This window comes from Cyprinus carpio, unplaced genomic scaffold (assembly GCF_018340385.1).
Source record: "Cyprinus carpio isolate SPL01 unplaced genomic scaffold, ASM1834038v1 S000006726, whole genome shotgun sequence".
NCBI lineage: Eukaryota > Metazoa > Chordata > Actinopteri > Cypriniformes > Cyprinidae > Cyprinus > Cyprinus carpio.
The window spans coordinates 293,484-318,691 of NW_024879330.1; the positions used below are offsets into that span (position 1 = coordinate 293,484).

Here is a 25,208-nt window from a genome sequence, read left to right on the forward strand (position 1 = left end):
AAATCAAAGTTCTTTACAGTCCTCCAGTGTCCTGTGATCCCACTCTCTGTGTAATATTATGCATGCCTTCATCTGCATCCTTATCAGTCACCAGGTCTCTGGCTGAAAGGTGTAACACAAGCCCACGGTGGAGAAGAATAGCCACGCAAGCAGCTGCAGAGGGTGCGATGCATTCGGGACGCGTCTTCTCAAGGCCGAGCCATTCAGCGGTGCTCCGAGGAAGAATAGGGGGCGTTAGGACCAAGAGGTGCGTGTGTCTCTTTGAGGAAAGAACAAAGGCTGACATCTCCAAGATGAAAGCCGGGTGAAATCTAAACTAATCAAACCCAACCAGGCAGCTGGCCGGGGTTCAAAAAGCAGCCACACCAAGAAGTCATTTAAACTTTCACATTCGCTCCAGGCTCAAAGAAAACAGTTAGGGTGGGGAGCCAGGAGAAAGAAAAAAAAAAGTTCAAAAACCAACCTGGCGGAGAGTCAAACAGGTGCATTAAAGAAAATGTCCACACTGTGTGTTTGTTTCAAAATAAATCCCAAAGGGCGGGTGGACCACAATCTGGTGCCTATTTCATTAATAAAGGCACAGCAAACTCTTCCGAAGGTCTGGACCCGAGAGCTTTTAGGAAGTTGATGAGAATTGCTTTTGGAAAGCCCATCCAAAGCTATTTTTAAAACCCCATCTAAAACTATTTTAAACAACATTCTTTTGTAATTATTGGTCATGCAACCTCATGTGAATTTAAGTGCTATGTGGAATATTTGTTTGTTCTAAAAATGCATTGGTCACATTAATAAAACTACACATAAAATACATGATAAATTAACGTGCACCCAAAATGTAAATTATATATATATATATATATATGTGTGTATATATATATATATATATATATATGTGTGTGTATATATATATATATATATATATATATACATATATGTGTGTGTGTATATATATATATATATATATATATATAATATATATATATATATTAAATGTAGTATATTGTACATATATAGTATTAATAAAATAACATAAAAGAAAAAAAAGAAATGGTGAGCAGTTACAGAAGTTATGACGTACACTTTCCCTGCATTCAAATAAATTCATAAATCATAAAATCCCATGAACATGTTATGCATCAACTACCTGTGTACCCAAGGTTTGTGAGTCAGAAACTCTAGTCTGTTTTATTGTTCCTTTTCAAGGCCTTTCAAAAGAGAGTTGAATTCAAAGACTCCATTGGAGAGGACGGGGGTTAGGGGAGGTATTCTTTCAATTGCTCTCTATTTTTAAAGGTGCTATTGCTTGGAAGACATTTGCCCACTGGCGATGTAACAAACGCTTACAAAGCAGAAAGTTAACGCTGGCAAAAATGCTTTGATTTGACTTCAGCGGGGAAATAAGCGAAGTGTTTGGACAAATGTTCACGGCTAACACGATCAGCTAAGAAAGTAAATACAGGATGAGTGTTGAGACACTCCATTTCTCACATTTCTGAAATGAGTGCTTGGCAGAGAAAGAGATATGGGCCAGAGGAGAATTTAATTGCTCAGAGGTTGCCCTTTTATAACGCAGTTGTGATTCATGTGGAGTCAACAAGTAAAAAAAAAAAACTCACTTTACTTCTGTAATCTGATATCTGTCTGAGTGAAACCGGATATTCAATGCATAGAAGGTAAGGCGGGGCTTGATTTTATCCATCTAAAATTGATTGGATAATAAAAATGAGTCTCTATATGAAAGATGGTTGCTAAAACAGCCTGAAAAAAAATATCAGAAGGTAATATATATATATATATATATATATATATATATATAGTATAAAAAGATTTATATTTAAAGTAAATGCTGTTATTTTGAATTTTCTAGTCATCAAATGATCCAAAACAAAAATTAAAAGCTGTTTCCAGCATTACTAATTATAAGAACCATTATTAATAACTAAGTGCTAACGATTGTAATTGAGCAGTAAATCAGCATATTAGAATGATTTCTGAAGATCATGTGACACTGATGACTGGAGTAATGATGCTGAAAAACCAGCTTTGATCACAGAAAAAATTAAATGTTAAAATAGATTACAATAGATTATCGTTTTAAATTTCAAAAATATTTCACAATATTACTGTTTTTATTTTAATTAAATAAATGCAGTCTTGGTGAGAAGAAACCTTTTTTAAAAACATTTTTAAAAAAATCAAATTTTGGACCAGTAGTGCATAAAATCAATGTAGATATGATCTTGGGAGAACTTGTTGAGAGTTTCTTAAGGTTATTTTGAGACTTTTTGGCAAATCTGAGCACAGTTTGTAACATTGTCTAAGTCTCGTTGCTGTCTGAAGAAACATACGAGATAACAGAGCTCTTATTTGTGATCTGTCTTTTCTATAAGGTGTTAGTTTACCTGAGAGGCGTCTTGGCACGTCGCTGATGGAGGGCAGGCCCGTGGCGCGGGTGGAGGACAGCGGGGTGGTGGAGTGGATGGATGGAGATGTCATTTGGCTCAGGTAAGGAGTGTAGGGCTGCTCGTAGGACCAGGGCGGAGAGGACTGCGCCTGCCGTAGATCTGTGAGCATGATAAATGAGACGACTCCAGTCAACATCTGCACAACAGAATCCTCAAAGATATGTTTGGGTGTGATTGTAGTCTCTTCTTTCAGGACCACAGCAGTGTTTTTATAGCTTAGTGACGTTTACAACAGTGACCTCAAAAATGAACGCTATCACACACCACCACAAAAAAGAGGCAATCTTGTGAAAGCTGTCAAGAACATGGCTATATATATATATAGTAAATATTTATATTGCCTTTAATGTGCTATTGGATTTTTGCAGGTTAAATAAAGGTAAAATAAAGTAATAATAATAAATAGAATAAAATGACACAATTGAAAACAATTTAAATAAATAAATAATAAAAATAAATAAATATATGTTTAATTGCCTTTAATGTTCTATTGCATTTTTGCTGATTAAATAAATGTATAAATAATATGTAAAGAAAGCACAAAATAATACAATTAATGAGAATCGTCATTTAAAACAACTGAATTAAAATAAATGAATTTTGTATAAATTAATAATAATAGTAATAATAATAATAATAATAATAATAAATAGAATAAAATGACACAATTGAAAACAATTTAAATAAATGAATAATATGAATAAATAAATATGTTTAATTGCCTTTAATGTGCTATTGCATTTTTGCTGATTAAATAAATGTATAAATAAAATAATATATACCGAAAGCACAAAATAATACAATAATGAGAATCATCATTTAAAACAACTGAATTAAAATAAATAAAATTTATATAAATTTAAAAAAAAATTGATTTCAGGGAGAGGGTGAGTTTTGTTTAATTGTCATGAAAATAATGTGACATTGCAAAAAATCATTAAGTTCCTGTAATAGACTAGTCTTTATGCACAACATAATATGTATATACATTTTTTTATTTATTTTATTCATTTATTTTTTGGGTAACCGGGACATGTTTTTGAGATTCACCCTCAGTAGAGTCCTATCTAGTGAGCCAGATCTAAAGACTCATTGTGCACACAAAGTGGGTGACCTTTCTTTTTATAATATGGAGACCGAGACCGAGCAGACTAGTACAAAAGGCTGTGGTATGTAAATAGCTTAATCACATTCAGAGCCAAGAACGGTTTCCTGTTTGCTTTCTACAGTATTCTAGTAAACACAGCGTCCACTCTGACAGGAGAAGGACTGGACAGAGACGCTCCAAGAGAAACTTTAAGCTGAGCTCATATGAGACAAAAAAAATATATATATATAAAATAAAAATTTGCCCACTCTCCAAAATGCCAAAAGTGAAAACGGAACTAATGAAAATATTTGGACAAATGTAATGGAATTAAAGCAGTAGTTCACCCAGAAATAAAAATCTGTCATTATTTACTCACTCTCATGTCGTTCCAAACCCGTAAGCTGTTTTTTTTTTTTTTTTTTTTTTTTTTTCGTGGAACAAAAAAAGGGGAATCTTCATCAGTCTTCATCAGAACCTGGTCTGCACCATTCTGAATGAGATTTGAGAGCTATGACGATATCTGTGTCTGTTCCTCACTTAAAACTATCAGAGGGTTTCTGAGTCTTCTAAAGGGACTTCTTTTATGGTGCTTTCTTGTCCTTTACAGACGTGGTTTGAAGATGAAGAGAAGCACAAAGATTCATCAGAACATCTTTTGTCCTCCATGGAAGAAAGAAACTCAGGTTTGGATTGAAAGGAGGGTGAGAAAACAATGAGTTTTCATTTTCGGGAGAACTATCCCTTTAAGGTGATGTAAGCAGCCAAAGCCAAACAAAGATAAAGCCTCATTCCCGTAAAAAGCACGTACTGCCAGATTTGGCACGTCCATCGTATCTCCTGTTTAAATCTGATTGACGCTGTCGAATTCACCATTTCTATTTCTTGCATCATTCTCACCCACTCTACTTTATCTTCGCAGATTTCTCTTCAGCAAATCAGTCCTCTTAAATAAACCTACCTGTTCTCCAAACACTGATGTTTGTACAGTACATAAACCACAGCGATTCTTCATTAAAGGTCATGGCTGATGGCCAGACGGTCTGAAACAGTTGCGTTGAAGGGCCGGTTTACCTGAGATCTGAGTTTGCCCCTGCGGATTGAAGGAGTTCGGCGTGGCGTTGAGAGACGGCCCGGGGACTCTGGGTTTGCACGGCAACTCTCATGGTGGTCTGGCGCAAACGCTCTAAACTCGCTCAGGCGCTCGGAGAACAGCGGCGGTTTAGGGGGGTCTTCCAGTTTCTGTCTGTGTCCTACCGAACAATATTAGACAGAAATTGCAGTTAATACACCTACTGCTTGATCCTGACCAACTTTAAAGGGATATAGTTCACTCAAAAATGAACATTCTGGCATCATTTGCACACCCTTGTGTTGTTGCAAACCTGTGTTTTATCTTTCTTCTGAGAAACTCAAAAAGAGACATCATGCAAACTGTTCAAGCTGCTCTTTCTATACAATGAAAGTGAATGGGAAAGTAGCATAAGAAAGCACTGTAAGTGTGTCAAGTCTTCAAGTCTTTTGAAGTCAAATGATTGTTTTGTGGGGCAAATTATATCAAAGAATAACACAAATCTATTGTATGGTCTTAGAACGTTTGCAAATACAGCAGAAAAGTCATATGGGCATCATTTCTTACAGTGACATTAGAGTGAATAAATGATGACAGAACTGTCATTTTTAGGCAAATTTAATTCTTTTAAAGGGATAGTGTGCCAAATAAAGAACAAATTAAGGCATCATTTGCACACCCTTGTGTTGTTGCAAACCTGTTTTTTCTTCCGAGAAACTCAAAAGCAGATATTACGCGAAATGTTCAAGTTGCTCTTTCTATCCAATGAAAGTGAATGGGAAAGTAGCATTAAAAGCTCTGTAAAAATGACCCATTGTCTGTTTTTTTTTTTAAAGTCACATTATTGTTTTGTGTGATGAATAGATGCAAATGAGACAAATCTATTGTATGTGGTCTCAGAAGGCTTGCAAATAAAGCAGAAAATTATTTTTCATGACACATTTATAGTGTTTTTGTCATTTTTGGTCAGTGTTTACTTTCGTCAGTTTGTAGATTCCCAAAATTTCTTAAAATTACATTAGAGTGAATAAATGACTACAGAAGTGTCATTTTGGGCAAATTTCACTCTTTTAAAGGGAAAGTTCACCAAATAATGAACATTTTAGCATCATTTACACATCCTCATGTAGTATCATTTACACATCCTCAAAAAACCTGTCTGTTTTTTCATTCTTCCGAGAAACTTAAAAGCAGATGTAATGCAAAATGTACAAGCTGCTCTTTGTATACAGTGAAAGTGAATGGGAAAGTAGCATAAAAAGCACTGTAAAACTATCATAAATATTATGACAGAAGTGTCATTTTGGGGTGAATTTACTCTCCTTGTTGTTTTAAACCTGTATGATTTTCTTTTTTCCAGGTAACACAAAAAGAGATATTACTCGAAATTTTCATGCTGCTCTTTTCAGTTCAATGAAAGTGAATGAACGATGCCAAGCTCCATTTGCATATTTACACTCTATGTTTCAAGTCTTTTGAAGTCATATGACAGCTTTGTGTGATGAAGAGATGCAAATGAGCCAGTGAACTTTCAGAGCTCAAATAACTTAAATTTGAAAACAAAGCAATTGCATGGCTTCATGACAAGTCATATAGACTATGTTCATAGTACTTTAATGGTGTTTTTGTTATGTTGCTCACTGTTTACTTTCATTGTATGGAACATATCAGTTTGTAGATTCCCCAAAATATCCTAAAATGACATCAGAGTGAACTTAGGGGGGGGGGGGGGGGGGGGGGTGAACTACACTCTTAAAGGGACAGTTCAGCAAATAATGAACATTCAGGCATCATCTACACACCTTCAAGGTTGGTTGAAACATGATAGTTTTGTGAGAGAAACAGACCACAGTTAATTAAAATAGTCATTATTTATTGAAGTGTAAGTGAGATTTGAGATCTACAGCCGAAGGCAAGATTAAAATTAAAGCCTGTTCAACCCAAAAAGCTATTGTATGACATGAAATATAGCACACATGTTGTATAAAATACTTTTATGAAGCCATTATCAAAAATATTATGGTACATCCACAGAAACCAAAGTTTCTTATTTGGGCACACTGTCCCTTTAATGGACAACCAAACAATTAAACCTCATTATTTACCAAACAACACGGCAAAACAAATGAGCGGATCGGTGTGTGGGTGAGATGCATCAGCGATTAGAGATCTCAGTTTTCACAATAGCAACTGGCGCACAAAAGAAGGGGAAGTAAATCGACTTTCTACCTGCCCGTACATGCCGTTGTTTTACACCGTGGCATGAATCCAAAAGAATTCGCAGTCAAATTACACAACTGCTTTATTTCCCTATTATACCTATCATGCTTGAAACTATGTCTGTGAGTCACGACAAAAACATGACCTGCCAATGTTTATTCATTCATTTCCCATAAAAGAGGACAGACTCAATCCTCTATCCTGCAATAAAGAGTACGAGTCACGCCATGCCCCCACGTCCACCCCCTTCCCCATCACGTGAAACACCTTTTCCAGTCCATACGTAGCTCAACATCTCCACTAAAGAACCCGATTTAAATGGAACAGCACTGTTGTGTCAATACAAGAAGAATATGTGTTAAAGAGGGACTTTGTGAGTCTTTTTTCCGGGCTTGTCTGTCTCGCCCCGGTCGGTTGCTCTGAATAGCTGTAAAGTAAATATCACACAGAAGAAAAGAGAAAACTCCTGCAAAAGCTTGGCCGCTCTCCAGTCGGTTCGAGCCAGAGCTACCTCCAATCTCGCAAAACCTGATTGTGCTCTGGAGTTCGCTTGAGCAAACATAGCTGCTCATTCACAGGCCAATGTCGAGCACTTTGCATTGAGAGCGTGAGTAATTCCCTGAAAGTATACCCTCTCACTATACGCTATTGAAGAAACACAATCATTACTGCAGCTGCTGAAAAAGGGAACTGGTTTAATTTAGTTTAAGATGAATATGGCCCCTCTGTCTGTGTGTGTGTGTGTGTGTGTGTGTGTGTGTGTGTGTGTGTGTGTGTGTGTGTGTGTGTGTGTGTGTGTGTGTGTGTGTGTGTGCATGGAGGTGAGCGGCTCATAAATGATCTGCCACGTTACAAGTGACGTGAAACAGAATCTGTCAATATTTTCATCAAATGTAATTTTATGAAAGATATAAATATGGAAGTTTGTTTCCAACATGGTATAAAAAAAGCTAACTGCAACTTTTTTTCTCGCAATTTGAAGTTTATATCTCACAATTCAGATTATTTTTCTTGAAATTCTGAGAAAAAGTCAGAATTACACGATATAAACTCAGATATAGACTTTTTTAAGATATAAAAACAAGAAATAAACTTTTTTTTTAATTGCATGTAATTCTGACATTTTTCCTCTGAATAAATGTACATTTTGCAATTCAGGTTTTTTTCCGCCATATGTTGTTTTATTAACAAGGTTCGGGAGGAGCACGATCAGATAATCAATCAGTCTGGCCCAGCTGGAGCTCGTCAGCTGATCTCCTTAACAAGCACAATACAGGTATATATATACAGCCAACTTATCTCCCTTCCACGACAGTTTTCCAGCATCCCGCCTCCACCCCAACACCTCACTCTTAATCGAATTTCATCCCATTCTTGGGATGGGGGGGTTTCTCTGGGTTCGGGCTCTATCCTGAGCTCGGAGCCCTTCCTCCGGACAGCATGCCAAATATGCTACTAATTGCTCTACCATATTATATGTAAGTGCGAACTCTTGAAGTAAATAATAATAAAATAGTAATAAATAATAATAATAATAATAATAATAAAGTAATAAAAAAAAAAAAAAATTGTGACTTTTAATTTGTTTTTAATTTCTTGCTGCAGCTGTAAATATCAGCATGGGTTACATAAGGCAAACCGCTGATGTGAATACGTGAATACATAATGTAAAGGTCATTGCGAGTCTGTGGACTCAGAGTGTATTGCTCTTTAATTGCTCAGGAGACATAAAGGAGATCATTAAAGTATCAGCAGATGTTTCCTTGGGAAAGCAGATGAATTGAGACAACAGTTGCCAAACAGAAAAGGTATAGAGCTTTTTTAAATTTGATGATATTTCTGACCTTTGATTGTGGATTTTGGTGTTTCTGAATCTCTGAAGAGATAACACATATGGAAATATTTCGTAACCCTAATATTTACATTTATAGCATTTAGCAGATGCATTTGTCCCGAGTGACTTACACAAGTGCATATCATGTTTATCACTGTCATGTATTGTATGTCTTAAGAACATGTTTTGAGCACCGCTGGAGAGTATGGGTCTTTTTTTAAGAGAATTTTGTTTGAAACTCCGGACAGGAAACATGTACAGAAATGTTTGGTTAGCCCTATTATTTACATACAGTTATTGCATTTAGCAGATGATTTTATCCTGAGAGACTTTGATATCACGTTTAACACTGTCATGTGTGTCTTATGAACACGTTCTGAGCACTGCTGGAGAGGATAGAAGCAAATGACTTTTGGATTTGAAGACTAAATTTCCAGAATGAAAAAAAAGGCATGCGAATGATTCAGCACGTACGAAAGGAAAATCCCTAATGCTCATCCTATGAGACATGGAGAAGTGCTCTTACGTTTACATCAGTGCCAAAAACATCTCTCAGTGCTAGAACTCAAATACTCAAATGGACACGTCTCCAATAAAGTAAAAAGATCCTGTTACAGCAAAAAATTTTGGATTATTAGTTTAAGGCTGAAGAACAAAACTTTGCTTTGGGTGGGGGGAAAGAAAGTAGTCTTTACAAAAGTTGCTGGCACAATGCTGGAATGTTATGGATGGTTGCCAGGGTGTTGTTATGTGGTTGTTCTTATAATGTTGTAGACTCTTCTGCTCACCAAAGCTGCATTTATTTGACCAAAAATACAGTAAAATTTGGAAATATTTTAACAATTTAAAATAACTGATTTCTTTTTGAATATACTGTAAACTGTAATTTATTCCTTTGATGCAAAGCTGAATTTTCAGCATCATTACTCCAGTATTCAGTGTCCTTCAGAAATCATTCTAATATGCTGATTTGCTCCTTATGAAACATTCTTACTATTACCAATGTTGAAAACAGTTGTGTTGCTTTTTATTTTTATTTTTAGGAATTCTTTGATAAATAGACAGTTCCAAAGAACAGCATTTATTCGAAATCTAAAACTTTTGCAACATTATAAATGTCTTTACTGTCACTTTTGATCAATTTAATGCATCCTTGTTGCATAAAAGTATTAATTTCTTATAACAATATTTTAATACTTACAGTTAGAGGTTTGTTTATATTTCTCAAAAGGAAGCTTTTCATGCAAAAATGCCTAATGATGAAAAATAATATGTGCGTGTAAACACTGTGTGGCCGTGTTGTTGACGAAACCTCCGCCTGCATGTTAAATTGCCATATGATAGTGGCATGACCCGCAATAACACCCTGTGCTCGTTAAACACCAGCACGCTTTCAACATCAAATATCAGCCAGAGCCGTCAGAGCGCATCAATCACGCCGCAGCGACACGGGGAATAAAACGCATGGAAGAAGAAAGGGAAACATACATCTGTCTAGATTTCATTTCTCTAATTGCCGTGCCGCGGAGGGCCGACTCCTCTGAAGAGTCAAACAATGGATTATTTCACATGGCAGCTCCCGCGAAATTAGTGAAGGGGGGAAGAAAGCTTTTTAAGGACAGGACGAGGCCGAACGCCCGCTCAGTCTGAGGATCAGAAGTAGACGGAGAGGGGGAGAGAAATGGAGAAAGCTGACGGCAGCCAAGCAGCGCTGGAGGTTCGCCAGTCGCCTGTGTGGTCCGTGTGTTCAGAGCTTCAGGAAGTCAACTACGCCAAGAAGGGGCACACATGCTACTAGAGCTTTATAAATCAGACACCATGCAAGCGTATGACTCCAACAAGCAAACTCTTATTTCAGGGCCAACGTGTATTTGTTTGAGGGGTGATCTGGGGCCAGACCGACTCTGTGCCGTAGGGTAATTCACGGCAAACTGACAAAAAATCGGCTATTTTCCCCATGCGAGTCGTAAATATAACATGCACAGCAGGGCTATATGTGTCTCCACAGGCCAGAAAGGCCAGAATCCTGAAAAACGAAGATGATCTATGTATCGATCTAGTTGGAATAGTTGCAATGGTCCCTAAAAATCACATATTTTAGAGGAGGTCATATTGCTTCTGTTTTGTAGTAATGACACAATTGGGGTTAATGCACAATAGTCAGTGCACAAACACTTCTGTTGAAAAGTTTGAGCTCAGTATGTTTTTTTTTTCTTTTTGATAAAAAAAGGCATTTACAAAATTACAGAATATTTCCATTTAAAATAAGTGCCATTCTTTTGAACTTTCAAAAGCTCTAATGAGCTGATTATCTGAATCAGGTGTGTTAACAAAGAGAGACATAACAAATGTGCAGAGCAGGTGGTCGCGAGGACTGGAATTGAGAACCGCTGGACTAAAGCTTACTGACTTTGCTCACACAGGATAAAACAACTTACCAAAATTTGTTTGGTCATTTTTGTACTTTTTGGCGATTTTTTACACTTGTGGTGATCCCAGTCAAAAATGACTGGCCTACAATTAATGGCTTATAAATTTCTTGTTATGCCATATTATTACCAAATATCAGATTAAATACTTTTATCAACTTATTTTCTTTCAGTTAGCACAGCTTTTGTATTTTGTAGCTTATGCACCTCAGTTTTCGAGCTAATATTGCCAAAATGATCCACAAATAATGCTTTTTCAATCATAAACAGAGGTGCATGAACTGAGATCAATGACCAGTCAGTCCAATAAGATAATCAAAACCTGTGCTAATTGAAATAAAACAAGACTGAATCCAGTATGGTGATAATGTAGCATAATGAGAGATTTGCAAGCAATTTTTTAAAGGCCAGCCATTAATACAAACCATTAGTATTAAGTATAAATAATATATAAGCATGCAGTGTTTCCAAAACAGCTAAATATAAACCACTTCACCTGGGCAATATACTGTATTGGTGTATTTCTAGTCATGTGTAACCCGGTGTTGTTGATTGAAGCCATCAGGTTTCTCTGCCAAAAGTTGCATACTTTTCTTACATTCACGTCTCACATGGGGAAAGTACGAGAAGATCTTTCTTATGTGAGCCATCCTGCATTAGCTTTATTTTCAGTGGCCTGCATTGACTTTTGTCTGAAGGCCTACTGTACGTGTTTTGTGTGCGTCTACCTGTCTGGACACGCAGAGCCACGTTCAAAGAGAGAGAAACATCACAGTTTCACGGCTAATGCTCATTTCAGCTTTGAGCAATTAGAGCGGCTCCGCACAAACCGCAGCGTAAACAATCGAACTTCAATAGAAGATCTTATGTGCAACATATTGATTGTCAGAAGCTGTTATGCAAACAATACTCTGAAACATGTAGTGGCACAACACTGAAGCCGCAGAAGAAAGATTAATTCATTCCTTTAGCCTGAGAAAGCATTAAAGATTTTTTGAGGTAGAGGACAACAGGGCTAATACGAAAATAGAAATATATTTATTTAATAAAACAAAATTCTAATGAAAAATGTGTATTATATATATATATATATATATATATATATATATATATTATATATATATATATATATATATATATATATATAATATGGGAAAAAATCCTCAAAATTGCATGCAAATTTTACAATTTTATTGCACAAGCAGGTGATTGCAATATTAATGTGGTGTTTTTTGATATTTAGTATTTTTATTTATTTAGTATTTAGCAATTTATTTTATTTAAAAAACTTAATTTATACATATATATTTCTATATATATATATAGATATATATTTATTTATTTAAAAACTTAATTTATACATATGTATTTATATATATATATATATATATTAGTAAGAAATATGTTATGTTTTTATATGTTTTTTGTATTGTTTTATTGTGGTAATTTTTTTTTGAAAAAAATGGTAAATTAAGTTAGCATGAACAGGTGATTGCAATATTAATGTGGTGTTTTTTGTTATGATTTTATTTATTTATTTACAAATATTTTTTGTAAATAATAATAATAATAATAATCTTGTAAAAATTTATTTTTATATATATAAAAAACTAACATTTTCTGGTGGAAAATATATTTATTTTTATTTAGTATTAATTGAGTAACATTATTTGTGTAAAAAGAAATGGTAAAATAATTGTGCTTTGATTCAACCTAAAAATTGCATTTAAATTTAGAATTTTATATTTTATATTTTATATTTTGTCTGGTTTATTTGTTGTTTATTGCTTTTGTTATTTTGTATTTTATTTATTTATTTTTAAAAATCTGGTGTAAAAAATATAGTAATGTATGTGATTTATTTTATTTTTCGTATATTTAAAAACTAACATTTGCTGGTGAAAATATATTTATTTTTATTTAGCATTGATTGAGTAACATAATTTGTCTAAAAATTTAATAGCACAAGCAAATGATTATGATATTAATGCAGTGTTTGTTGTTATTTTGTGTTTTGTGAGTAAAAATACAATCAGTGCCTTTTACCCCAGGGTCCTTTAGCCTCGACGTACCCTACTGTCTCAAACCTAATGAGAAGTAAACAAGAATGAACGTAAGAGATAAAATCAAAAAGAAGTGTGCGAATTTGATAATGGTGGAAAAACTTTTACACCATTTACCGTATTGCTCTCTCTATGAAATGTGTTTGGCTGAGGTCTGCATGAGACAATAGCTCTTTTCCAGCCGTCTTCATGGCAGTCAAAACACAGCGTCACGGATAATCTTGGCAAATACTTTTTTAAAAACAAGCCATGTTTTCCATCTCCCCTATGTGATGTGGCATTAATTAACAGAGCCAACACGGGCAAAGCAAGAGACTCCAGTGTGCACTCTTCACATAGGTTTACCTTAATTAGTCTAGATTGTGCACAAAACTTGTGCTTAAAATGCTTGTTTTATTTTCAGTGATGCCATATCACAGCACTGGAGCAGAAGATCTACAGTACAGTCCAGTTAAGAACGGTTCTGTATAATTGAAGAAACCTATTTTAAAATTGATCAGTTTGTTATTTATGGTCCATCAGGTGAAAATGGTGCATCTTATCACTAAGTAAAGAAACGGCACACTTAACACTTTTTCACAACAAGACACACACATGCACACAAAAAAACCCTAAGACCTTAAAAAATTGCATTACTTGAATTAAAATAAATATAAACTGACATAAAGTAATATATATATATATATATATATATATATTTTACTTTACGTCAGTTTATGTTTATTCTTCCTCTATGAAACGTGTTTGACTGAGGTCTGCATGAGACAATAGCTCTTTTCCAGCCGTCTTCATGGCAGTCAAAACACAGCATCACGGATAATCTTGGCAAATACCTTAAGTTTTTAAATTATTTAACTTATTACATCAGCTAGTTGCCAAGCAGGTTAGTTATAGTTAACTAAAACGGAAACTAAAATTAAAAGCATAAACATTTTGAAATTAATAAAAAGTAATTTTGAACAAATTAATAAAATATACATTTAATTAGTTTTACTCAAAATATTAATAAAAATAAAATTAACATTTTAGTGATGTGAAACTAAAATAAGACTGTTGCCAAAAAACATTTCTCATTTTCATTTGGTTTAACTTAATGTACTAAAATAACTTGTAACTGAAACTGTAAAAAAAAAAAATAATAATAAATAAAATAATTAATAATTTTAAATTTTAAAAAATCAACAAAAAGGGAAAAAAACTAATACAATTACAAAAACACATTTAAAAAAAACTTTAAAATTAAAATGAATATGGAAAATACAAACAAATAAAAAATATTTATAAAAACTATATTAGTATCTCAATGAATACTAAAATAACACTGCATAGCACAAACCCTGCAAGATTACTTGCATTCAAAATTTTTATATTTAGGCTATTAAGTGCAATATTAAAAATGATGCTACCCTCTTTATATCTATGATTCTTAAAGTGAAGCAAACTTTCCATAAACAGTCCAAATGCATTTTGTGTGCTGCTGTATCTGTCTTTTTTAAAGTGCCACCTTCTCTAATAAATGGTTTTACATGACATTATAAGAATCAATTGGCGTGACTGTATATTGATTTTGTTCTTTTCCCTCTTCTAGGCTTATAGAGGCTGTCTTTCACTTGTCAAGCCCACCAACAAACCAGCGCTAAAGGATCAGATATCGACTTAAGAATGGCGCTATTATGATGGTTTGCGAGGAACACTGGCAGTCATGGTGGTAAGAGTAACACAGGCCCTTCTCTGAAACGCCTGAGCCGCTCCTCCCAGTCTATTAGTCCAAATTACTCTTAATAACCACAGTTACACGAGAGCCGCCAAATGATTACAGCAGTGTGCGCTTCACACTCACAGCCCTGTGCGACCAGACCTACCACCAACACCATCCAACCCTCAGTCTGATCACTCGCTAAAGAACAGCGCAACAAGCTTTGGTTTGAGTAACACGCTGAAGTTCAATAGCTGAAGCAATAATAGTGATGCTTGTCTTGTTGTGTGTCTTGGCTCCCATTGGCTGAATATAATTGGATCAGTCTCCAGTTGAATCTCATAAGTGATATTTTCTTTACAAATGAGTAGGCGTTGTTGGGGAATTTCATGCTAGACAAAATATATCTGCACTTTCTCAATAGCTTAAACAGTGTGGACCACCTTAGTAACAATGAAAACATACACACTATGCAGGTTAATCAAGCAGTCTTACTATAGTGACACTCGGCTATGTAGATGTGAGATGCTGTTTTTCTCCTGAAGTTAGGGTTGAGATCTCAGTCAGGGTTATTATAATCAACTAAAACCATAAAAAAAACATTGTTACTTGAATTAAAGTAAATGTTATCTGAAATAAAATAAAATATGAAAACTTACTTTGTTTCAGCTAGTTGCTGAGAAAATATTTCTCATAGAACACAAAATAGACAATAAATAAATAAATCAATAAATAAATAAAATGATAATGACAAATACACGCAACAAAATTGCTAAAATGTTTAAATAAATTAAAAATGGAAAAATATTAAAACTAATTTTAATTATTAATTTAAATTAATAATATGTTATAATACTATACTAAACAAAACATTATCTGAAATACAATATTAAAAATGTAATGTACTAAAATAGCTAAAACTGAAATACAATATTTTATAAAATAGACATTAAAGACATGCTAAAAACTAAAATTAGAATGCAACTAATTCAAGGTATTAATAATTATTAATACTCTCAGGATACTGAAATAAAATCAATAAAAAACTATAAAAGTATAAATAATACTATATAATTATAGAAATAAAAAATTTTAACTATTAATAATGATTATAAATATTCTCAATGATACTAACATAAAAAAAAACAATATAGACAAAAAATAAAGATAACAAAAACACAACAAAATTACTATCACTAAAATTAAAATAAAAATGAGAAATATAAAAATCTAAAATAAGTCAAACTATTAATGAAATATCTCTCTCGATGATACTAAAGTAACACTGATCTGAATAGTTTCTCCTCCCTGATGTAAAATCCACTTTTAGCTGCTAGCTGTGTTTTGGAACATGGTATCTGTTGACTAGCTGGTCTAAGCTGGTCTGGTTGTTTGTTGGTGGTTTAAGATGGTCTACCAGCAAAACAACTACCAAGTGCTGGATTTTCCAGCAGAGCAAATCCAGTCTCCTGCATCTCATATGTTTCTCCTATATGAAAATGACCCCAGAAATCTCACATGTCTCCTCTGGCATTTTCTCCAGATTCATTTTATACTGCTGCTCTGTGCTCTTACTACCCTGTATGTCAACAATTATCTCACTTGAGTTGGAATTTCAGGAGAAGCTTGACAATTTGATACATAAACAGAGAACGCGATTAAATCTCCCACATGAGCAATGAAAGAGCAACCTCTGAGCAAATGAAAGAAGTGAATGACGCTGAAGCTTAATTAAAGGTCTGAATGTCTGTCTGTCTCTCTCTGAATGCGAGTTTTTGTGTGCGTCTCTCTCTGTTTTTCTCTCTTAAGCGCAGGAGGAATGTGTAAACAGGCAGAGGCAGAGGCAGCTACACGACACACTCACAGGACGTTGCACAACTCGAAATGCCTCTGAATGTGTCATTTCCTGCCTGGCCACCTGGCTTCCGCTTAGAAACAGCAGCATGCGCATGAGAAATAGACTTTGGGATAGATAGTGTGGGATCGAAGGAGAGCAGATCGACCTGAAACATCTTCTGCTCAAAAATCAAAGCTATTAAATTACATGAAAGACCTCAGCAAACCTCAGACGAGGCTATTGTGTTCTTATTCTCTGTTAAGTAAAGGTACTTTATTGGCATTAATGAAGAATCCATGAAGAATCTTTAACATCCATAGAATCTTTCCATTGCACAAAAGGTTTTAAAATCTTTCCATTGCACAAAAGGTATTAAAAATAGGATCTTTTATGAAATGTTTACCAAAATTCTTTTGGAAACCCCCCTTTGGAAACTATTAAAATGTATCTTGTTCATTTGAATTTTCCTGGTCTCATTTGAGATTCATTGTTGCATGTTATTCCAAAGGAAAATAGTTTGTAATCTTGCTCTGTCTCTGAAATGATTTTCCTTTTCAGATGATGTCACTCTTATTTCTCTCATACAGGTTGGCCTTTTTTTTAGACCCCATAGACTTCCATTATATGGGAAAAAAAACTATATCTTCTTTTGTACTCCACAGCAGAAAGAAAGTCATACATGTTTGGAAAAACACAAAGGTGAGCGAATATATTTTGAGTAAATTTTAGTTGAATTTATATGTTTATACCAGTGTTATTTTAGTATCATTAATATACAATAATGTAAAAAAAATAAAATAAAAATTGCTGGAATTTTATGGGATTTTATTTAATTTTTTTTTTTATTTTTTTTTTTTTTACAGTGTACAATTATGTATTTTTTTGCTTATAATTTGAATTAGTTTTTTTATATATATTTTTGTTTTTCATTTTTATTTTAGTTAAAGTTTTAGTAATTTAGATTTTGTTATGTTGTAATTTTATTAGTTTCTTTTTTAAATGTCTGTATGGTTTCTATTAACTTAAAAAAATGTTGTAGACAATATGCTAAAACGTTTGTGTTTACACCAACAGAAGCAATGTTTGGTAGTCATGACTGTTATTTTCCTTGAAAAATGCATACACACAAAGTCAGAAAAACTGAAGATGAATGAGCTGTGTGAGATGAAAGGCCGTCACATCAGAGATGCCCGAGGGTCTTATTAATCCGTAATGAATGAAGATCACAAGTGCCTCCAAAACCAGATGTGTTAATTGAGACGAGGAGGAAAAGAAGGAAGAAAACAAGAAGCGATATTGTTGGTTTTGTCGCCAGAAGGTTATCTCTGAATACGATATATATATGAGGGATACAGTGTAACAGTCAGGTTCCATAAAAATAAAAAAATAAAAATCCATTCAAGTTCTCCTTTTTGAAATAGATATTTAGTGATAACCCTTTAACTCTCACGTTGGGTTCATTGCAGTCATAAAATGCTAGTGAGCACTGAGCAGTAGGGTATAACAACTTCCCCAAAAAAGCTGATAATTTTAGTTCTTTTTCGAGGGTATTTTTCCAACTCGTGGTGTTCCCGGTCAAAATATTGCTTATAAATTTCACATAATGCAAAACCTGGATTTAATATTTTCATCAACTTGTTTTCTTTGCGTTAGCACAGGTTTTGTATTATGTAGTTTAAACATCTCAGGTTTTGAGTGAACATTGTCAAAATTATCCACAAATATTTCTTCTATCATTAAAAAACTGAGGTGCGTAAGCTCAGTTCAGTGAGGCCTACGACCAATCTGTTTCAAAACTACAAAACCTGTGCTAACTCAAAGAAAACAAGTTGACAAAAAGAATGAGTCAAAGATTTGTTAAAGGATTTAAGAAGGGTTAAAGACAAAAACACTGTAATGTCAGAGATTGTTAATTGTTCATATTTGCTATTTTCGAAGCTATTATTTCAACTTATTTTTTAAAGAATCATGTTGGACTGTGGAATTTGTGGGTTAAAACTACATTACCGTTGATTCTGTGAAGAAAATTCCACCAATCACAGAATAGCAGCGAGCTCTGCTTTTAAATTCCTCCAATCAGAGAGCTGCGGTGAGCTCAGCTTTTAAATTCCATCATAATTTTTTATGTCATTCGAAATGCTTCATGGTAGTTCTTTCCCTCATTAAAGCTGTTCAAATTTCAGAGTCTTGTACTGTCTTTTTGTCAAATATTATTTTGAATCAAATCAAAGTTTGTAATGTGATTCTCCTTGTAGCTGGATGGTTTGGTTGTTGGCTTTTTAAAATAATCCACAACAGAAAAATGAATAATAAAAAAAAAAACTTCTGAAACCAATGCCACGGAAAAAGTGGGCGGGCACGTTGCTATGTGGTTGCTTACCAGCACAAGTCAGTTTTATGATATTCTGGTCCCTCCTTGAAAGTTAATCTGTTTTTTTTTTTTTTCTGTGCGCAATCATTTAGAAACGTACACTAACAGCATATTTAAAGCCTGCTGTCATATCACGAAAGCTTTGAGTAATTTCACCACCGAAAGCAAAACGGTTTGCATAAAACGTATGTGTAAAGAAACATCTGTCAGTCACCATTAACAGCTGACAGAATGTGATGTACTTTTATTAGATTATCCCGCCACAAAAGGTTGTCTTTTTAAGAACTTTGTCCATAATGTCAGACTGCAACAGACTTGAATATAAACACGTACTAAAGACAAGTCAAGCACGGCGTGCTCCTGGTTCTATTCTCTGCCACATGAAAGTAATTCATGACAGCTTGTGTGTATTTACTGGTCCTGGGGCTCAGTGTGAAAACTGAAATTTGGCAGCGTCTTCTAACAGGTTTTTTTTTTTTTCAGGTAGTAAGAGCAACTGAGAAGTTGAAGCAAATGGTGCGCAGGACTTACAAGTCCAGACATCAACTCAAATGAAGCAGCTTTTTCATAATTGAAGGATAACTGGAGCTTTTTGCCAGATCAGGTTCCTCTGAGAGAGAAAACACTGGGCTGTTTCTCTTTTCCGTGACAAGTCTCTGTTCAATGTATCGGTAAAACTTTAAAGCGTTTCTTTTTTGTCTGAGAAATATCTCAGTGGTTTTTATAAATCTAGCTGATCACATAATGACCCAATACTGATGTACAAAATGGATTTTGTCTGGAAATATATCCTGAATTCTTTGTAATCCAACCATAGGATGGATTATTCCTTCAACGCGTAATGTACAGCACAAAGAGCGTGGCTGTATTCAAAATAGTATACTAGCATACTATTCTTAATGTGCAAAGTATGTGAATTTTCTGTATGCATGGAATATCATGGAATATGTGTGGAATACTAGAACACTAACACTTGATGGCTGCGATGTCAATTCTTCGTCATCAGTTAGGAACCTAGGTGTGCTATTTGATAGCAATCTTTCCTTTGAAAATCATGTTTCTAGCATTTGTAAAACCACACATTTTCCATATTAAGAATCTATCTAAATATGCTCTAAATGTCAAATGCAGAAATGTTAATTCATGCGTTCATGACCTCGGGGTTAGATTATTGTAATGCTTTATTGGGTGGTTGTTCTGCATGCTTAATAAACAAACTCCAGCTGATCCAAACTAGAACCAGGAAGTATGAGCATATTAGCCCGGTTCTGTCAACTGGTGCACTACACTGACTCTCTATTGAACAACGAATACATTTTAAAATCTTTCTAATTACTTATAAAGCCCTGAATAGTTTAGCTCCTCAATACTTGAGCGAGCTCATATCGCATTATTGTCCTTCACGTCCACTGCGATCTCAAAACTCTGACAATTTGATAATACCTAGAATATCAAAATCAACTGCGGGCAGCAGATCCTTTTCTTATTTAGTGTCCAAACTCCAAACTTTAACCTGGCTTACACATAACACACTAACACATTTCAAATATTCAAATCTGTTAAAGTGAAAGTGAAGTGAAAGTCGTGACATTTGTCAAGTATGGTAACCCATACTCGGAATTGGTGCTCTGCATTTAACCCATCCAAGTGCACACACACAGCAGTGAGTAGTGAACACACACCCAGAAGCACAAAGTGGGCAGCTATGGGTCCAGGCGCCCAGGGAGCAACTGGGGGTTCAGTGCCTTGCTCAAGGGCACTTCAGCCATGGGTATTAAGGGTGGGTGGAGAGAGAGCGCTGTTCGGGGCTTCACAATCCTCTCCACCTACAACTCCTGCCAGCACCGAGACTGGAACCTGCGACCTTCTGGTTACAAGTCCAATTCTCTAACCTGTTAGGCCACAGCTGCCCCCTAAAGGATTGTTAGGCTGCATTAATTAGGTAAACCGGGAACACTTCCAATAACACACAATGTACTTGCTACATCGTTAAAAGAATGGCATCTACGCTAATATTAGTCTGTTTCATTCTTATTCGGAGTTCACTGTAGCCACCAGATCCAGTCTGTATCCAGATCAGATGGTCACTGTAGCCACCAGATCCAGTCCAGATGGTGGATCAGTACGTAGAGAAGAAGTGTAGAGCCTTTAATGTCATGAGATGTCATTTGAGATAGGTGCGTCTAGGTGAGAGGTAGAGTGAGGATTCCTCATCACCTCGACGACCATCAGCACAAAACCATGGGAACCAGACAAGTCCTCTGCACAATCTGACCTGTGTTGCAGCCTGGAATTAAAGCACACCATGCTGGTTTCATCTGGTCAGAGGAGAACTGGCCCCCCAACTGAGCCTCCCAAGATTTTTTCTCCATTTCTGTCACCCATCAGAGTTTTGGTTCCTTGCTGCTGTCACCTTTGGCTTGCTTAGTTGGGGACACCATTTCTGGCAACATAGCTGACTTGACTGCACATCCCACACAAATATAAGTTAATTCCACAAATAATTACAAATAAACAGCAAGTAATGCATTGAACTGAACATGAAATTTAGAAGTAGAAAAAATTGAAGAAGTATAATTACAATTTAAAACATATTCCAATAATCTTTGTTTTACTTACAACAGGCGGCACATTCTGAATGAATATTAACATAATCAGGTCATGTGACGTAAAATACAGTTTAAAATGTTTTTCATGAAATAATGCACTATACTATTTAAACTATTTAAAAAAAGTAAGAAGATAGTATGCATCTTGCCATAATAATTTTAAACTAGTGTATTTCACTTGTTTCATTCAGAATGTGGTTAAAAAAAAGATTTTTCCAAGTAGTAAATAAAGATACTATTTCAGTTTTTCTACTTCAAAATTTTTACGTTTAATTCAATGTGTTACTTGCTGTTTCTTTGTAATTTGTTGTGAAATTTACAAGCAATTCCTGAGTGCAATTTTTTTTAATTACATTTTTGTGAATGTGATAATGTAAAAATGTATAGTCACAAAATGTATGTATATTAATTTTCTATATATTTATTATTGTTTATTATTATAATTGAGCGGGTTTAAATACAGCACAGTATGCAGTACGCTAATATTCTATTGAGAACACAGCCAGAGTGCAGGTCAGAGGTCGAGGGGTTTGTACAGGCGCTCGCTCTTAAGAGCACGTTGACAGACAGACACAAGAGGCCAATACAGTAAACATTTTCACAAGTCGAGTGGCCTCAACAGCACGTGTTTGTATTTGCCTCTCGCTGAACACGCCTGCTGCTCCTCAAAGGCCGTCTTTGTGCATTGAGGCGTGCAGAATACATTTTTAAAACAGTAATGTAACACAATCTATGCAGCATTTATTGTTTTATGGGTGTGCGGGGAGGGGGCTGTGTGACAACGCTGCACAACATCATTCATCTCGTTTTGCGTGTGCTAGTCACATGATGTGTGATATTTGGGGTGGTACTCACTTCGCGGCTCCCGCGGTCCGTCCACTGTGACCTTTATGGCTCGGTGGTAAGTAGCCACTTGCGGTGGGTTCGTGAATACTGTGATTGTCAGCGTGAAGCTCTTTCCTGCAAAACACAAAAAGGTTCAAACCCGATTAATCCACCGGACAATGTGTGGCATTCATGGCCACCCGTCATTTGCATTTCTCTGCTGGTGACGGTGGGATTTTAACTGCGAGGAACTTGGCCGATTGAAAAGGCCTGGGCGCAACAGAATAATGGAATTAGTTTGGAAAGTGACCCTTGCTGAGCATTGAATTTGTAATTATCAGTTGTTGGACATGACAAATCAAAAATGCATAAAACAGACCATGTTAGAATTCATAAAGCATTCATCCAAGTGGAATAAACCATACAACAGTGACTTTATAACATTAGTTATAAATAATATTATTATGTAAATATTAAAGCATATGTGAATCATGAAAATATTTTTTAATGTTTTGTAAATATATTTAAATGTATTTCATTGAAAGATTTTTTGGATTAATAAATATATATATATATATATTTTTTTATAAATTTAATATTTTTTTATTCATATGTATCAATCTATTGATATTTAAGAGATTTTATACTGCTAAAAAAGTAATGCATACACTATTATTGGTGGATCTCTCTTCAGGATTTTTTAAATTAAAAGTTTACTTTTGGAGCACTACTATATAAATGTAAAAGATTATACATTAACATTACATATAAATAATATTATAAAGCAACAGTACTTTTCATGCACTGGCATTTGGGTTTCCTTTTTTAAAGCAGCCAAGAATATACATCCGCAGCTGTGCTGTTATAAGTCGTTATTCTTTTATGTGTGAACATTAGAGGGTTGGGTGTGAAGGTGGGGTCCTGCGGTCACAGATTTTCATCTTATGTGACCTTTTACTGACTAACATTTTTCAGATGAAAAGTTCATAAATGTGCGCACTCGTAGTGTTTAGAAAACTTCCAATTAACTTCAACACGAGATATTGTTACACTAAAGAGGTGACGCTTTCTGTCAGTAGCACACAGGAAATACTAAGATACTTCTAATGAGGCAAACTCAGCAGTAATGTGCAAAGCATGCTGTGAAGTCAGGCATGACACATTCTCAGAGCGCGATCTGCTATAAGACAGGAAGAAGTGGGTGGAAAGGACTGACACAATACGACAGGCAGCTACACTTGGCTTGAGGGCTTCTTACTGTAGATTATCCATCAGGCTGAACTGGGGATAATTGACTAACTCTAACTCCTTGAGTTTTTGGCTTCATTAGCTATTGCATTTCTCATGTGCATATGTGTTTTCTAGAACTGCACCATTTTTGATTTACCAACATTCTTGTTAACATTATGCAATAAATCTTTCTAAAGCTCTTTCTAACATAAATTGAACATAGAATTAATTAAATACCATTTTATAGTATAAACACTCCCACATTTTTGATTTCCTGATATTCTTGTATATGCTATGCAATAAGTTTTGCTGAAGTAATTAGTTTTCTTTTCTCCCACAGGAATCCGTCCATAAGCCCTCAAAAGCACGTTCACAGACCCACCCGAGCCCGTCCCAGCGAGCTGATACCAAACACACGCGGCTGCGTGGTCCTGCTCCAGCTCTAAACCAACCCTGGCATCTGCCATCCATCCAACGGTATTGGTGTCCAGCAACTAAAAATAACCTAAATGCTGGCTCATTCAGAAGGGGTTTTCTTTTCGAAATGATTTCCTAAACAGAACGAGACAGACTGCATCTGAAATGCATAAAGTCCTGATCAACAACAAACATCCCGTCCTGTCCTAACCGAACCAGTATATCCAAATCCATTCATAAATAATGCCGCAGTACTTCTGAAAACACAAAAGTGTTTCCGCATAAATCAAGGGTTTTGTCTCAGAAAATGCAGTTGTTTTTAGTAATTTGAGGCGGGTTATTCTTTCTGCTGTCATTGTTTGATTGTGGTCGATCTTATTTCTAATCTTCCACATTGCGCCTCGTATCGTTTTCCATATCTAATTTCCTTATGCTGTGCTATCTCCTCCCTGACTTCCTCTTCCAGATAGAAGAAACCTAAGCCTGTGAAGGTGTGGGTCTCCATGCGGGCCAAGGCCCTGTTGACTGTGACAGCTGTGAGGAGATAACACGGATGCACACAACACCGCACACTGATAGCGTGTTGAGGGGTGTGTGAGGACATGCATTGGTGCAGGAATGCGCTGAGGACCAAGAAACCACCGCGTTATACACGGCCAATTGTCCACTCGGACTCATAACAGATACATCAGCAAATGAAACCACAGAGTTGCAATCTACATGATTTATGGACCAAATTATTGGCAAATTCATGTCCACAAGGCCGATTTAACAGTTTTTTTTCCCCATATTTGTTCCAAAATCTATCAGCAGTAAAAAATCTCTTTTTATCAAATATATTTCATGCATTTAGTGTAAATGTTGTGTGAAGTAGTGGTTAACTGATATTTTTGTTTCTTTTTAATTGTCCAAAAGCTCATCAGCAATATAACAATATCTTGATGGCTGATGACCAATGTAATATAAAATCTATATAAATAAATAAACATGTAAATAAAATGTTCTAAATTAATATCTAGAATGTATTATTTAACCATATCATATATATATATA

General features: G+C 35.1%; 1 long non-coding RNA gene and 1 pseudogene across 1 annotated transcript; one reads left to right on the forward strand and one right to left on the reverse strand.

The window, feature by feature from the left end:
- LOC109106870 overlaps positions 1 to 25,208 on the reverse strand; it is a 33,708-nt pseudogene that overhangs the window by 4,948 nt on the left and 3,552 nt on the right.
- LOC122144564 lies at positions 8,170 to 17,204 on the forward strand. Its single transcript, XR_006159762.1, has 4 exons — positions 8,170 to 8,322; positions 8,567 to 8,652; positions 14,759 to 14,878; positions 16,681 to 17,204. It is a non-coding gene; the product is annotated as an uncharacterized LOC122144564 (long non-coding RNA).